The sequence below is a fragment of the Vulpes lagopus genome, chromosome 5 (genome assembly GCF_018345385.1).
Source record: "Vulpes lagopus strain Blue_001 chromosome 5, ASM1834538v1, whole genome shotgun sequence".
NCBI lineage: Eukaryota > Metazoa > Chordata > Mammalia > Carnivora > Canidae > Vulpes > Vulpes lagopus.
This window is the reverse complement of record NC_054828.1, coordinates 24,780,344-24,794,042: the sequence shown is the minus strand read 5'-3', so window position 1 is coordinate 24,794,042 and position 13,699 is coordinate 24,780,344.

The window sequence follows — 13,699 nt, the reverse complement described above, 5'->3', positions numbered from 1 at the left end:
AAAACTCATCTGGGCACTGAAAGGGTCTATTGGGCACATGAAGCTTCTGCAAATGTTGGGATGGAGAAATTAGAATGAAAGCAAGAATCCAATCACTGAAAACTCTCTATTAGTTCCTTCTCTCCCTTCCAGCCTCCACCCCCAGGTATTGACAGTTTATAGCAGACTGGTAATGATGCAAAAGGGAAGTGTGGTGGATTTCTCAGAAGTTCATGGTGTGACTCCTCCACTGCTCTTGTCACCCCCTACTTAGAATTTTTGCAGAATGTCAGTGAAGTGGCTTAAAATTCTGAGCACGTAAGAGCCATTCTCAGGACTCTTTTTTGGATGTCAAATGGATAAAATATTACCTCTTCAATAGCCTAGATCTCACTTCCTCTTACTTTTCCAAGGCAGGAGACAACAGTGCTCCCTTTTGAAAAGGCATGATTCATGGTCAACAAACCTCTGAGCTCAAAGAAAAGAGGAGAGGCAACATGCAATCCTACCTTACCCAGTAAAAAGCTTCTTTTTTTTTTTTTTAATGGTTTCATTCGGCCTTCTTCAGAACCCCCTAAAATAGTTAACTGTATGATGAGAAGATGGGAGGAGCAAAAGGTCAAGTGACTTATCAAAGTCAAACACCTTTTAAGTAGCTCAGTCAATTCGCAACCCAGCTGTCCCCACTTTCAGCCCCATGCTCTTTTTATTTCATCAGTGTTAACCAGCACTTGGTCTTCAGCTTCACCATAAGACTTGAGGTTTCGTTTTTAAATATAGTTTTGGTAATCTGCAAAGAGGCTCAAACTTTAAGATTGTTATTAGCAGTCTCAATTATCTATTGCTGTGAGACTGTCTTCTCCTGTACCCTCTCCCCCAAGTCCTGTAAAACAACCACCATTTTGTTTTCTTGTCTGATGTTGTGGGTGGGCTGGGGTCAGGCAGTTCTGCTCCACATGAGGTCAACTGGGGCTGCACATATGTGGGGGCTGACTTGGGCTGTTAGGAGTTCCTTGTGGTTCCCTCACATGATAGGCATCTTAGTGAGGACAGCTCCCGACTGGGCCTCTGTTCTCCATGTAGTCTAAGGGCCTCTCTACCTGGTCTTCCACCGTATTTGCTAGTTTGGAGCAGCTCTTTCCTTTCTTTTCTTTTTTATCCTCTTCTATCTAAAGATTCTGCTGGCATGAGCTCTTTGCCATCCACAAAAGGATTGATACCTTCCTGGATCTCTTCCCGCATGACTGTCGGAGACTCACTACACGTTTAGCTACTCCCCGGGGGCAAAATTTTAGTGCAAAACCACCTCACACATTGCTAACTGTCTACTAGAGTTTCCAGAAGTGTCTTGAGGAGGCCTGGATGCCATAGACCTATTCCTTCACAGGGTATGTAAGGGATATCTTGGCAGGTAAGAATGGAAATATAGGCTTTAGCCTTCAGAATTTATTGGAGGAGATTATCAGAGCCATTTAAATTAAATTTTTACTAGCAAAGAGTTGATACAATTAGCTTGAGGAAGATCAATCTCCTGGCAGTGTATGACAGGTGCCCAATCATCTCAGTTACAATCTGTGCCATTAAGGGGTTTATTAAGCGTGCCTTAAACTTATTACAGCCTAATTTCAAGACATGTTATACAGCTTCATGTATATGAACCTTATATAACACTTTCATTTCTCTCTTCCTGGCCTTTGTGCTATTAGTATCACAGATTTTTCTTCCACATGTTACAAGCCCCATTATACATTGCTGTTATTTTGGTTCAAACAATTATCTTTTTAAAAAAAATTTATTTATTTATTCATGAGAGACACACAGAGAGAGGCAGAGACACAGGCAGAGGGAGAAGCAGACTCCCCGCTGAGCAGGGGGCCCAATGCGGGACTTGATGCCAGGACCCTGGGATCATGACCTGAGCCGAAGGCGGACACTCAACCACTGAGCCACCCAAGTGCCCCTCAAACAATGATCTTTTAAAGAGATTTAAGTAGGGACACCTGGGTGGCTCAGTCAGTTAAGCATCTGCCTTCGGCTCAGGTCATGATCCCATGGTCCTGGGATCAAGTCCCGCATTGGGCCCCCTGCTCAGCGGGGAGTCTGCTTCTCCCTCTCCCTCTGCCTCTCCCCACTGCTCATGCTTTCTCTCTCTCAAATAAATAAACAAAATTTTTAAAAACAGATTTTAAATAATAAAAAATCTTATGTATATTCCCTTGGAGTTATCATTGCTATTACTTTTTATTCCTCTGTGTAGGTCCAGGTTTCTATTGGTACAATTTTCCTTTTGTCTGGAGGACTTTCTTTGACTTTTCAAGTGTAGGTCTGATGGTGATGAATTCTGTTAGCTTTTGTGTGTCCAAAAACAGCTTCATTTCCCCTTCATTTCAAAAGATGTTTTCACTGCATAAAAAAGTGTAGGTTGACAGTTTGTTATTTCTTTTAATGCTTTAAAGACATTCATCCAGGGTCTTCTACTTTGCATCATTTTTGATAAGAAATCTACGTCATTTTTACCTCTGTTCCTCTGGCAACTTTTAAAGTTTCCTTTTTATCACAGATCTTAAACAACTTGATTATGATGTGCTTGGTGTAGTCTTTTTTAGGTTTCTTGAGTAGGGGTTTATTGCATTTCTTGGATATGTGGGTTTATAGTTTACATCATATTTGGAAAATTTTTGGCCATTATTTCTTCAAGTATTTTTTTCTATTGCCTCATCCTGCCTCACTTCCCTGCTAACCATGCTGGAGACTACAATTACACATGTACTTGGATACTTTTAATTGTTCCACAATTCATCAACGCTCTATTCACTTTAATTCAAACTTTTCTCCCTGTTTTATTTTGAATTATTTCTATTTCTGTATCTCGAAGTTTCTTACACACTTCTTTCGCAGTATTGTATCTGCCATTAATCCCATTCGTTAAAGAAATTTCAGATGTGGTAGTTTTCATTTCATTAAGTGTGATTTGGATCCTTAAAAATATCTTTCACATTTCTGCTACCTGTTTGATCTTTACTTTCACATCTTGGACATGTGGAATACAGTCATAATAACTGTTTTAATATCCTTGTTTATTAATTTTATCATCTATTTCTGATAGTTTTGATTGATTATATTTCTTCTCATTATGGGTTATGTTCTTCTGCTTCTTTGCATGCTTAGTAGTTAAATTTTCTTTTTGAGTATAATTGACACAGGAGGCTACATCATTAGTGTCAGGTGTACCAAATAGTGATTCAATTTCTCTATAAAGATGCTCTGCTCACCACAAGTGTAGCTACCATCCATCACCATACAATGCTATTAAAATATATTGACTACATCCCCTATGCTTGGTAGTTTTTTTTAAGGTTTTAATTTATTTATTCATGAGAGACACACACAGAGAGGCAGAGATATAGGCAGAGGGAGAAGGAGGCTCCCTGCAGGATCCTGGGATCTCACCCTGAGCCAAAGCCAGACACTCAACCAATGAGCTACCCAGGCATCCCACCTGGTAGTTTTTGATTGCATGGTAGACTTTGTGAATTTTCCTTCGTGGGTTAGACCTAACAGACATATATGAAATACTCTACCGAATGACAGCAAAATATACATTCTTCTCAACTGCACATGGAACATTCTCCACAATAATTCTACATTAGGTCATAAAGTAATCTATGCATTTAGAAAGATCGAAATGATACAGAGTATGTTCTTCAATTGCAACAAGGCAAAATGAAAGATGGATAGGAGAAAGAAATTTAGAAACTCACAAATGTGTGGAAATTAAACATCACAATCCTAAATAGTGAATTAAAGAAGAAATTAAAAGAGAAATCAGAAAATACTTTAAGATGCAAAAAATTGAAAACACAATATACCAGACTTAAGAGATATAACTAAAGCAGTACATAGAAATATAAGAATGTAAATGACTATATTTTAAAAATTCTCACATAAATCACCTGTTTTTCCACCCTAAGAAACTAGAAAATGAAGAGAACATAGAATCTAAAGCAAGCAGAGGGAAGTACATAATAAAGGTTAAAATAGAAATAAATGAAATAGAAAATTAAATAGAGAATATTGACAAGACCAAAAGTTGGTTTCCTGAAAAATGAGCAAACTTTTGGTTTAGGTTGACCAAGAAAAAAAAGAGAGTCTTAAATTGTTAAAATCAAGAATGAAAGAGGAGACTTTACCAGGGACCTCACAGACACAAAAAGTATTACAAAGGAATATTTTGAACAGTTGTATGCCAGTAAATTAAAGAACCTAGATTAAATGGACAAATTCCTAGGAAGGCATTACCAAAACCAGCTCAGCAAGAAAGGAAAAAAAAATTCCTGCAAAGAAAAGCTCTGGCCCAGATGGTTTACTGGTGTTCCAGTGGATATTCATTTCTACCAAATATTCAAAGAGGAATTAATGCCAATCCTTCAAAAAACTCTTTTGAGGAACAGAAGACGAAGAAATACTTGACAGCTCATTCTGTGAAGCCCATATTACCCTGATACAAAAACCAAAGACATGATAAGAAAAGCAAAGTGAAGATCAATATCACTTGTACATACAGACAGCAAAAATCCTCAGCAAAATACTAGAAAGCCAAGTAGAGCAACATATAAAAGAATTATATACCATGACCAAAGGGGATTTATTCTAACAATGCAAGATTGTTTCAACGCCTGAAACTCAATCGATGTAATACAATGAATGCACTAATGGAATAAAGTATAAAACCACATGATCATTTCAATAGATGCAGACAAAGCATTTGACAAAAGACAACAACCTTTCATAATAAAAAGAAAAATCAACAGACTAGTAATAGAAGGGAATGTCCTTAGGTTGATAATGTGCATCCTTGAAAAACTCACAACTGACATTATACTTAATGACAGTATCCACCCCTAAGATCAGGAACAGAAGGGGATCTGTTTTTACCACTTCTATTCAACATTGTACTGGAAGTGCTACCTAGACCAATTAGCATTCATATAGGAAAGGAAGTATTTCTATTTGCAGATAATTTTAAAGGATCCACAGGAAACTGTTAGAACTAATAACGAAGTTCAGCAAGTTTATAAGATAAAAGATTGATAAACAAAAATAACAGATTACATATAGTAGCACTAAAAAAAATCTAAAAATGAAATTAGAAAACAATTCCATTTATAATAGCATATAAAGGAATAAAATAGTAACACTTAAAAGAAGCACAAGCCTTGTTTACTAAAAACACAAAACGTTGAAAGAAGTTAAAGGAGACCTAAAAAAATGGAAAGACATCCTATATTCACAAATCAGAAGACTTAACAGTTTTAAGACGGCAATGACCCCAAATTGATCTGCAGATTTATCACAATATATATGAAAATCCAAGCTGCCTTTATTGCAGAAATTGAGAGGCTAATCATAAAATTCATATGGAAGTGCAAGGGATTCAGAATATCCAAAGCAATCTTGAAAATAAAACAAAAAAAAAAAGTTCAATGACTTAGATTTCCCAATTTTCAAAAGTTAGTTCAAAATTACAATATTCAGTGTGGTGGTGTCATAAATCTAGGCATAAAAATCAGTGAAAGAGAATTGAGGATCCAGAAATAAACCCTTATAACTGACTTCAGCAAAAGAGCCAAAAGAATTCAATGGAGGAAAGAGCAATCTTCTCAAAAAATGGTCCTGGGACATGTGGATGTCCATAGAAAAAGAAAGAAGTTTACACCTCCACCTCACACCATATACAAAAATTAACCCAAAAGGATCATAGACCTAAATGTAGAAGCAAGAATGACCAAACTCTTCAAAGAAAGTATAGGAATAAATCTTTATGAGTTGGATTTAGCTATAGTGTCTAAGCTATGACACCAAAAGGACAAGCAACAAAAGAAAAATAGAAAAGTTGTGCTGATCATAATAAAACCTGTTGCTTTTTTGAAAAGTGAAAGCATAACCCATGGAATGGAATAAAGTATTTGCAAATTACATATCTCATAAGAAACTTGTATAAAAAAAGGAAAGAAAGAAAGAAAGAAAGAAAGAAAGAAAGAAAGAAAAAGAAAGAAGAAAGAAAGAAAAAGAAATTTGTATTCATACATGTAAAAACAAAAACCCTCTTTAGATGTCTGGGTGGCTCAGTGATTGAGTGTCTGCCTTTGGCTCAGGTCATGATCCTGGGGTCCCAGGATTGAGTCCCACACTGGATTCTCTGCAGGGAGCCTGCTTCTCCCTCTGTCCATGTTTCTGCCTCTCTGTGTCTCTCATGAATAAATAAATAAAATCTTAAAAAAGGAAAAACTCTTAAAAGTTAACACAGAAAGACAAATAACCCACTTGAACAATGGACCCGGGATTTGAACAACCATTAAACAACTATTTGAACAAGCCAATAAGCACTTGAAAAGATGCTCAACATTAGTGATTAGGGGAGTGTAAAGCAAAACATAACAAGATACCAACTTGTATCCACTAGGATGACTAAATTTTAAAGGTAATAATAAAATGTTGGTAAGGATGTTGAGAAATTGGAACACTCATTCCTTGCTGGCAAGAATTCACTGAGACTTGCTAACATAGCTTGGCAGCTCTCTAAAATGTTCAATATAGAGTTACCATATGACTCAATAATTCTACTCCTAGATATAGACCTAACATAATCAACAACACAAACATATTCACCAATGTTCATAGCAACATTATCCATTATGGCCAAGAAGTAGAAACAGTCCAAATGTCCATTCAGTGATGAATGGGCAAACACAAGGCGGTATATCCATCCTTGTGTGGAATACTATTTGGCCATGAAAAGGAATGAAGTCCAGGTGTTCCTAAGAAACCTTTTGTAAGCTGAAATGATGTAAGGGGAAGAATCAATTACCATTTTTGTAAAAGTGAAAAACCCTACTAGATATCTTTCAGTTAGTGAAAATATGTGCTAAGGTAGGTCTTTTGTAAAAGCCAAGTGGTATAAAGTGAACTTTCAGATAGCAAGGGAAATTTGTACTACGGTACATACTGCCTCGTGGATGAACTTTGAACTCATTATGCTAAGTGAAAGAAGACAGTCACAAAAGAACATGTATTGTTTAATTCCACTTATGTGGGATGTCTGGAATAAGCAAATCCATAGAAACACAAAGTAGTTCTGTGGTTGCCAGGGCTTGGTGCAAAGTGAATGGAGAGTGACTACCTATGCACATGAAGTTTCTTTTTGGGGCGACGAAAACGTTCAGAAATTAGGTAGTGCTGATGGATGCACAACTCTATGAATATACTAAAACCCATGGAATCATACACTTTTAAAAGGGAGACTTCTACGGTTTGTGAATTATAGCTTGGTAAAGCTTTGCTGAACCCACGTGTATATGAGAATACCTATTTCTGCATTTTAAAACCTCTGCATTAGAGGTTTTAAAAGAATCCTGTAGAAATAAGCCGAATTCATCGAAACTGATTGGGAGAATCGGAACAGTATCCAAAGGCCTCTCTGGCCCTCTCCCAAGAACCAAAAATAAAATCTATCCTACAACATGCAAGAGTGTCTGTTAGTCTGGCTATGCAATGATTTCAGCCACTGCCCTACAAATGATCAAGTTTTTCATAGCAGAATAAAAAGACTGACTTAGACTCACCCCCTGTACCCAGGGACAGGAAATAACAGGGCCCTCCTCAATCTTGGGTCAGAGGTTTGGGAAGCACCTCCCCTGCCAATGAGTAATCCAGCTTCCTGCCAAGGAAGAAACCCAGAGATCTTGCCACCCCTGATTAGAAGCCCAGGGCTAATTGGATGTGAATGACACCTTGATTCTCCTGTGAAAACCCAAGTGGGCCTGCCCGAATACTTATGTTGGAAGCTATTGCTACCCTGGGAGTTGTAGTAGGGGTGTCAGGTTGTTGGTGGATTTGGGCTCACTGGCCAGGGGTGGTTCCAGGGGCTCCTGTCCTGGTTACCTCCGTGACTATAATAGGAACTGCCCACCCAGTCACTCATGGTTATTAAAGGCTCACTTTCCTGGGACACTGTGGGAATGCACGAGACAGAGAAAACGCAGTCCCACCTTTAAAGAAGCTAAAATGTGGGTCACAGAATGTTCCAGGTCAGTGCTTTTCAAACCTCAGCCTGTCTCAGAATCACTGGAGGGACACCTGGGTGGCACAGCGGTTGAGCATCTCTGCCTTCGGCTCACATCAAGCTCCCTGTGGGGGAGCCTCTGTCTCTGCCTCTCTCTGTGTGTCTCTCATGAATAAATGAAATAAAATCCTTTAAAAAAAATAAGAAAAGAAAAGAACCACTGGAAAGCACAGATTTCCTGGTCCACCCTACTCCCAGCCCCTGCCCCTTCCAGAGTTTCTGAATCAGTAGATGCGGGCCAGGTAGCCCACCATTTACCCACACATTTATACACACGTGTCTTTTTACACGCACATTGTCTTTTTCTCCTCCTTCAGTTCCTTCTTTCAACCCTCTTCCATTTCTTTTTGGTTTTATAATTATCTTTGTTTCTGGTTCCCTCTCCTTTATATTGCCTCCATGACATTTTATATCCAATCCTTCAATTTGAATGCTATTTCTGGAAAATTTCTTTTCCCAATCTCCGTTCTGGTGGAAAACACGAGAGAAGAAAATACACTAACCGTATCTTCTCGAAAACGGTTGCCTTGTTTGTTTTGAAGCCAAGGATGCGCAGTGCATCCGGAATGCTTTGGATCAAAGTGCATTCTTGAAGTTTTCAGACACTGTTGATTCACTTGATATAAAGCTTTGGAATCAGAGTAGACTAAAGAAATGGGGCCAACACACTCAGCAACAGGCAGGTGATAACAGAGGCCTTGGTTTTCCTGCCTTTTCATCTTCAACCTACTCTGACCGAAGGAGTCAGAGTCTGCCCCTGGAGACAGAGTCCTAGCCTTCCTTGCAATACCATTTCTATTTCTCCCTCCCGACATGCTTTGAGTGAGCACGCCATCAGTCGGACTCTGGCTTTCAGAGATTTAGTGCTGGGAGATGTTGTTTGATAGGTGCAAGTAAAAGCTAATGGTCCAGCTAAAAAGTTGTCTGGCTTTTGGAGATTGTTAGTGCTTTCCAATGTCTTTAATAACTAACCATGTGACGAACTGGAGCTTTGCATGAGCTGCGGTCAGGGGTGGGGCTTGAACCTGCGCCAGCTTCAGGGGAGAACAGGAATGATGTCAGAAGCATCCGGAGGCCCAGCCGGGGCTGCTCCCCTGGGACCATGAGCTGCTGTGGGGCAGGCGCATGACTTAGCCTGGCCGTAAATGCTGACTGCTTTCTCGGGACATCTAGTCCTGCCCTGGACTCCAAGAAGTTCTGCAGCTGCATCAGGAGAGTAGGCTTCACCTGCTGACTCATTTCCACGAGTCAGAGAACGCTTTCTTTCAGTGGGTGCTCGGAAAGAAAATGCAGAATAGATCTAACTTTCCTACCTGTCAGCTGCTGACTTATACTGAGGGTTCCTAGAATAAAATCTTTTTTTCTTTTGGGGGAGTACCACCCTCTCCCCAGTTGCTTCGGTGTCCAAGGTGCTGCAGTCTGGAGCGATATCATCTCCTTGTGTGTGATCCTTACTGTGCCTTTTCCATCGAAGAGTTGGAGGTTCTGAGTGGTCAAGGGTAAACCCTGAGCTGGTCTTGACACAAGCACAGGGGCTCCTCCATCTCGGGCTGCTCTGATCCAATGTCTGTAGGAAATATCAGAGCAGTTGAATAGGTCTGAACCCTGCTGATGATTCATTTTTTAAGCATTTTCCTCAAGTACCTGAAACCATAGTTACTGGTTATTTAAAAACAACTGTATGTAGGCTAGTGCCTGGGGCTCAAGAGGAAAGCCTTAGAAAAACCCTGATCAAGAAAGCCTCTTGAAATGAAGACCAATTAAATGAAACACAGCCCACTGATGTTACAGGAGAGTAATGGTTACAGAAGAGTGAACTTGCTCAGCCTCATGAATATGAGGTTCAACAATTTCAGAAAATTTGGGGCCATTGCTATAACTGATCTCCAGGCGCTCACCACTTGGGGTGCATCCAATTGAACCAAGGAAATGCGGAGAGCAAAGAATTTTTTATTACTCATTATAGAAGCAAGGAGGGGGAGGGGAATGCTCTCCAAGGACCATCTCCCTGTGGAATTAGTTCATGCAGCCATATTCAGTGTTTTAGGGGGGAGTGGTGGGAGGCTTGCATGGCACTTTTGAGTCAGTTGTGTGTGTCTCCCATATCAACATGCTAGTGCCTACATCGTGTGTTAAAAAAAATAGGAGAAAGCTCTGCTCATAGGTGGAGATCTTTGTATTACAATGAACTAAAGATCACTTCGGAACAACTCAGGGGGGCTTCTGTGCAGGTCCCCAGCTCCAGTCTAACTCAAACTGGCTTGTGTAAGGAGCTGTCTGGTGAGACACCTAGTTGGGCTACTCCTTGGCTGGAATTGCTGGTTCTGCAAAACATAAGCTCATATTCAAATTGTTCTCTATTCCCTGAAAGTGTTTTCGACTTCCTATTGCTTTCACAACTCTGATGTTTTCCAAAATACAGCTACTTAAGCATATCCATATTTGCCCAATTACTGTGGCAAGATCCAGTGTATCTTTCATCTAGCACATCCTTCCTAGAAGCAGAAGTTCTTGGCAATGTCATCTTGATATTCATTTCCAACTGATCACATAAACCCAGTGTTTCTCGGTGTTCTTAAGGCTCTTTTTTTGGTCTTCCTTATTCATTTCCTCATTAATGAGTTAAATAGCATTTTGACCTGTGCTAAAAATGGCCTTGGCAATTCTACTTTGCACACCGCATATGAACTTCGAGAACAGAGCACAAGGAAGCACACCTGCAGGACCAGTTCTTGTAGAACTGGAGGTCTCGCTTTATAGGTCTGTGTTTATCTGAATAATGGGGGCACATAAGAGGGAAGCAAGAGGAGGTTGAAATCTCTCCGTGATACATCTTAGAATGAGAGCCTTTTGGAATGAGAGGCTGCATAGTAGTTGGTTTCCACCTTTTATTCACAAAGAGGTTGATGAGAAAATAATATTTGGTATGACAGACTTGTGATTCCAGTAATGAAATGTAGAACCTATGCAGGGATTTAGGTTTCTGTGACCCCAACTGCCCAAGACAGGTGGGTGTTAAATGTGGTCAGGGAAGGGAAGACTGAGTTGAAGACCAAATGAAAAAAAAAAAAAGAGAGAGCAGTTATTTTAAGGGACAGAAAAAAAATATGCCCCCAATCTAACTCATCTTACTAAGAAAACTAGCAAAACCCTGTTAAACCCTTTTGCAAAACAAAAGAAGAAAACTGAATAAAGCAGGAAGACAAACAAAACCCTCTTTTTCCAAGTTCCAAAACTTTCCAAGTTTTTATTGAAATTCCAGTTAGTTATCATACAGCATAGTATTAGTTTCAGATGAAGAATTTATCACTTCCATGCAACATCCCCTGCTCATCACAAGTGCCCTCCTTAATCCCCATCATCTGTTTCACCCATCCCCCTACCCACCTCCCCTCTGGTGACCATCAGTTTGTTGTCTCTAGTTAAGAATCTATTTCTTGGTTTTCCTCTTTCCAGCCCCCTATGTTTGTTTGTTTTGTTTCTTAAATTCCACACATGATCTTGCAAAACGTATGGTATTTGTCTTTCTCTGACTGCCTTATTTTGCTTGGCATAATACTCTCTAGTTCCATCCATGTCATTGCAAATGACAAGACTTCTTTCATTTTTATGCCTGTGTAATATTCCACTATATATGCATGTATAGTACATCTTCTTTATCCATTCATCAGTCAATGGACATTTGGGCTCTTTCCATAATTTGGCTATTGTTGATAATGCTGCTGTAAACACCAGGGTGCATGTATTGCCTTGAATTAGTACATTTGTATTCTTTGCGTCAATACCTAGTAGTGCAATTGCTGGCTTATAGGGTAGTTCTATTTTTAACTTTTTTTGGGGATCTCCATACTGTTTTCCAGAGTGACTACACCAGTGTGCATTCCCACAAACAGTATAAGAAGGGTTCCCCTTTCTCCACATCCTCGCCAACACCTGTTGTTTCTTGTGTAGTTGATTCTGGCAGGTGTGAGATAACATCTCATTGTACTTTTGATTTGCATTTCCCTGATGATGAATGACGTTAAGCATCTTTTCATGTGTCTGCTGGCCTTCTGCATGTCTTCTTTGGAAAAATGCCCATTCATGTCTTCTGCTCATTTTTTTAACTGGATTATTTGTTTTTTGGGTGTTGACTTTTATAAGTTCTTTATAGATTTTGGATACTAACTCTTGATCAGTCATTTGCAAACAAACAGAAACCATTATGCAAGATAATGCACGCTCTATGCCTAGAGCAATTAATCAACTAGGCCTCCTGGTTTGCCACATGGTTACCCAAGAAAAGCCGTGAACCCATTCCTATCAAACTTTTGAACGCTCATTGGTACTGGATATTGAATCTAGGAAATGGCTGCATTATTACTATATTCAGAGATAAGAATCTAGGAGCTGGACACATGAATGCAAGTCAGTTTATGTCTGTTAGGAGATGCTGCATTTACACTTAACAAAAGGATGAAGGTGGCACACTTTTTAGACTTGATTGATTTTATGGAAACAGCTATTAGACTATCAGTGGAGATATATAGAAGGAAATTGCAAAATTGAGAAAATTGCAAAATTTTTATTTAGCAAAGAAGTAGTCCTCTGATACCCAGATACACACACATATATTCACACACACACACACACACACACACACACACACACACACGCTAGGCAGAGGAACTAAGAGCCTAACCTTTGAACTTCACCTCCTCTCCCTATGCCAGAGCCCTTTCTCATCACCATATCAGGAACTGCTCCTTTTTAAGATTTATCATAAAAACAATAATTGAGACAATATGATACTGGTATAAATGCAGATAAATAGATCAATGGAACAGAATAGAGAGTGCAAAACTAGAAGTACACACATATGGACGACTGATTTCTGACAAAACTTGTAAAGGTATTGAAGACAGGATAATTTTCTCAATAAGTGGTCCTGGAATGATTAGACATCCATATTTGAGATGAAAGCCCACATGCCAAAAAACAAAGCAATATTGATCCCCATTTCATACCACTACAAACATTATCTTAAAATGTATTATAGAACTAAATGTAAAACCTAAAAGAAATTTTCATATTTTCTTTCTTTCTAGAAGAAAATATGAGAAAATGTTGGTGATCTTGGGTTAGGCAAAGATATATATGACCAAAGCACAGTCCATAAAAGAAAAAAATTGATAAATTGAGCTTCATCATAATTAAACATTTTCTGCTCTTTTAAAGCTACTCAAGAGAAAGAAAAGGTGAGCCAGAGAAAAAATTTGCAAATCTCTTGTCTGATAAAGGACTTTATTCAGAATATATAAAGAACTCTCAAGATGCAATAGTAAAAAAACAAATAATCCAACTAGAAAATGGGCAAGAGGTTTAAACAGATGCTTCATCAGAGAAGATATATGGCTGAAAAAAAAAAAACACCTGAAAAGATGCCCCGTATCATTAGTTCATCGGGAAATATCTGTTAGAATGGTTAAGATTAAAAAGACTGATCATAATAAGTACTGAGAATGTGGAAGAAACGGAACTCTTGAATACCACTGGCAAGCATATGCAATGGTACAACTGCTTTGGGAAACGATTTGGTAGTTTCCCCTCAAATTCAAA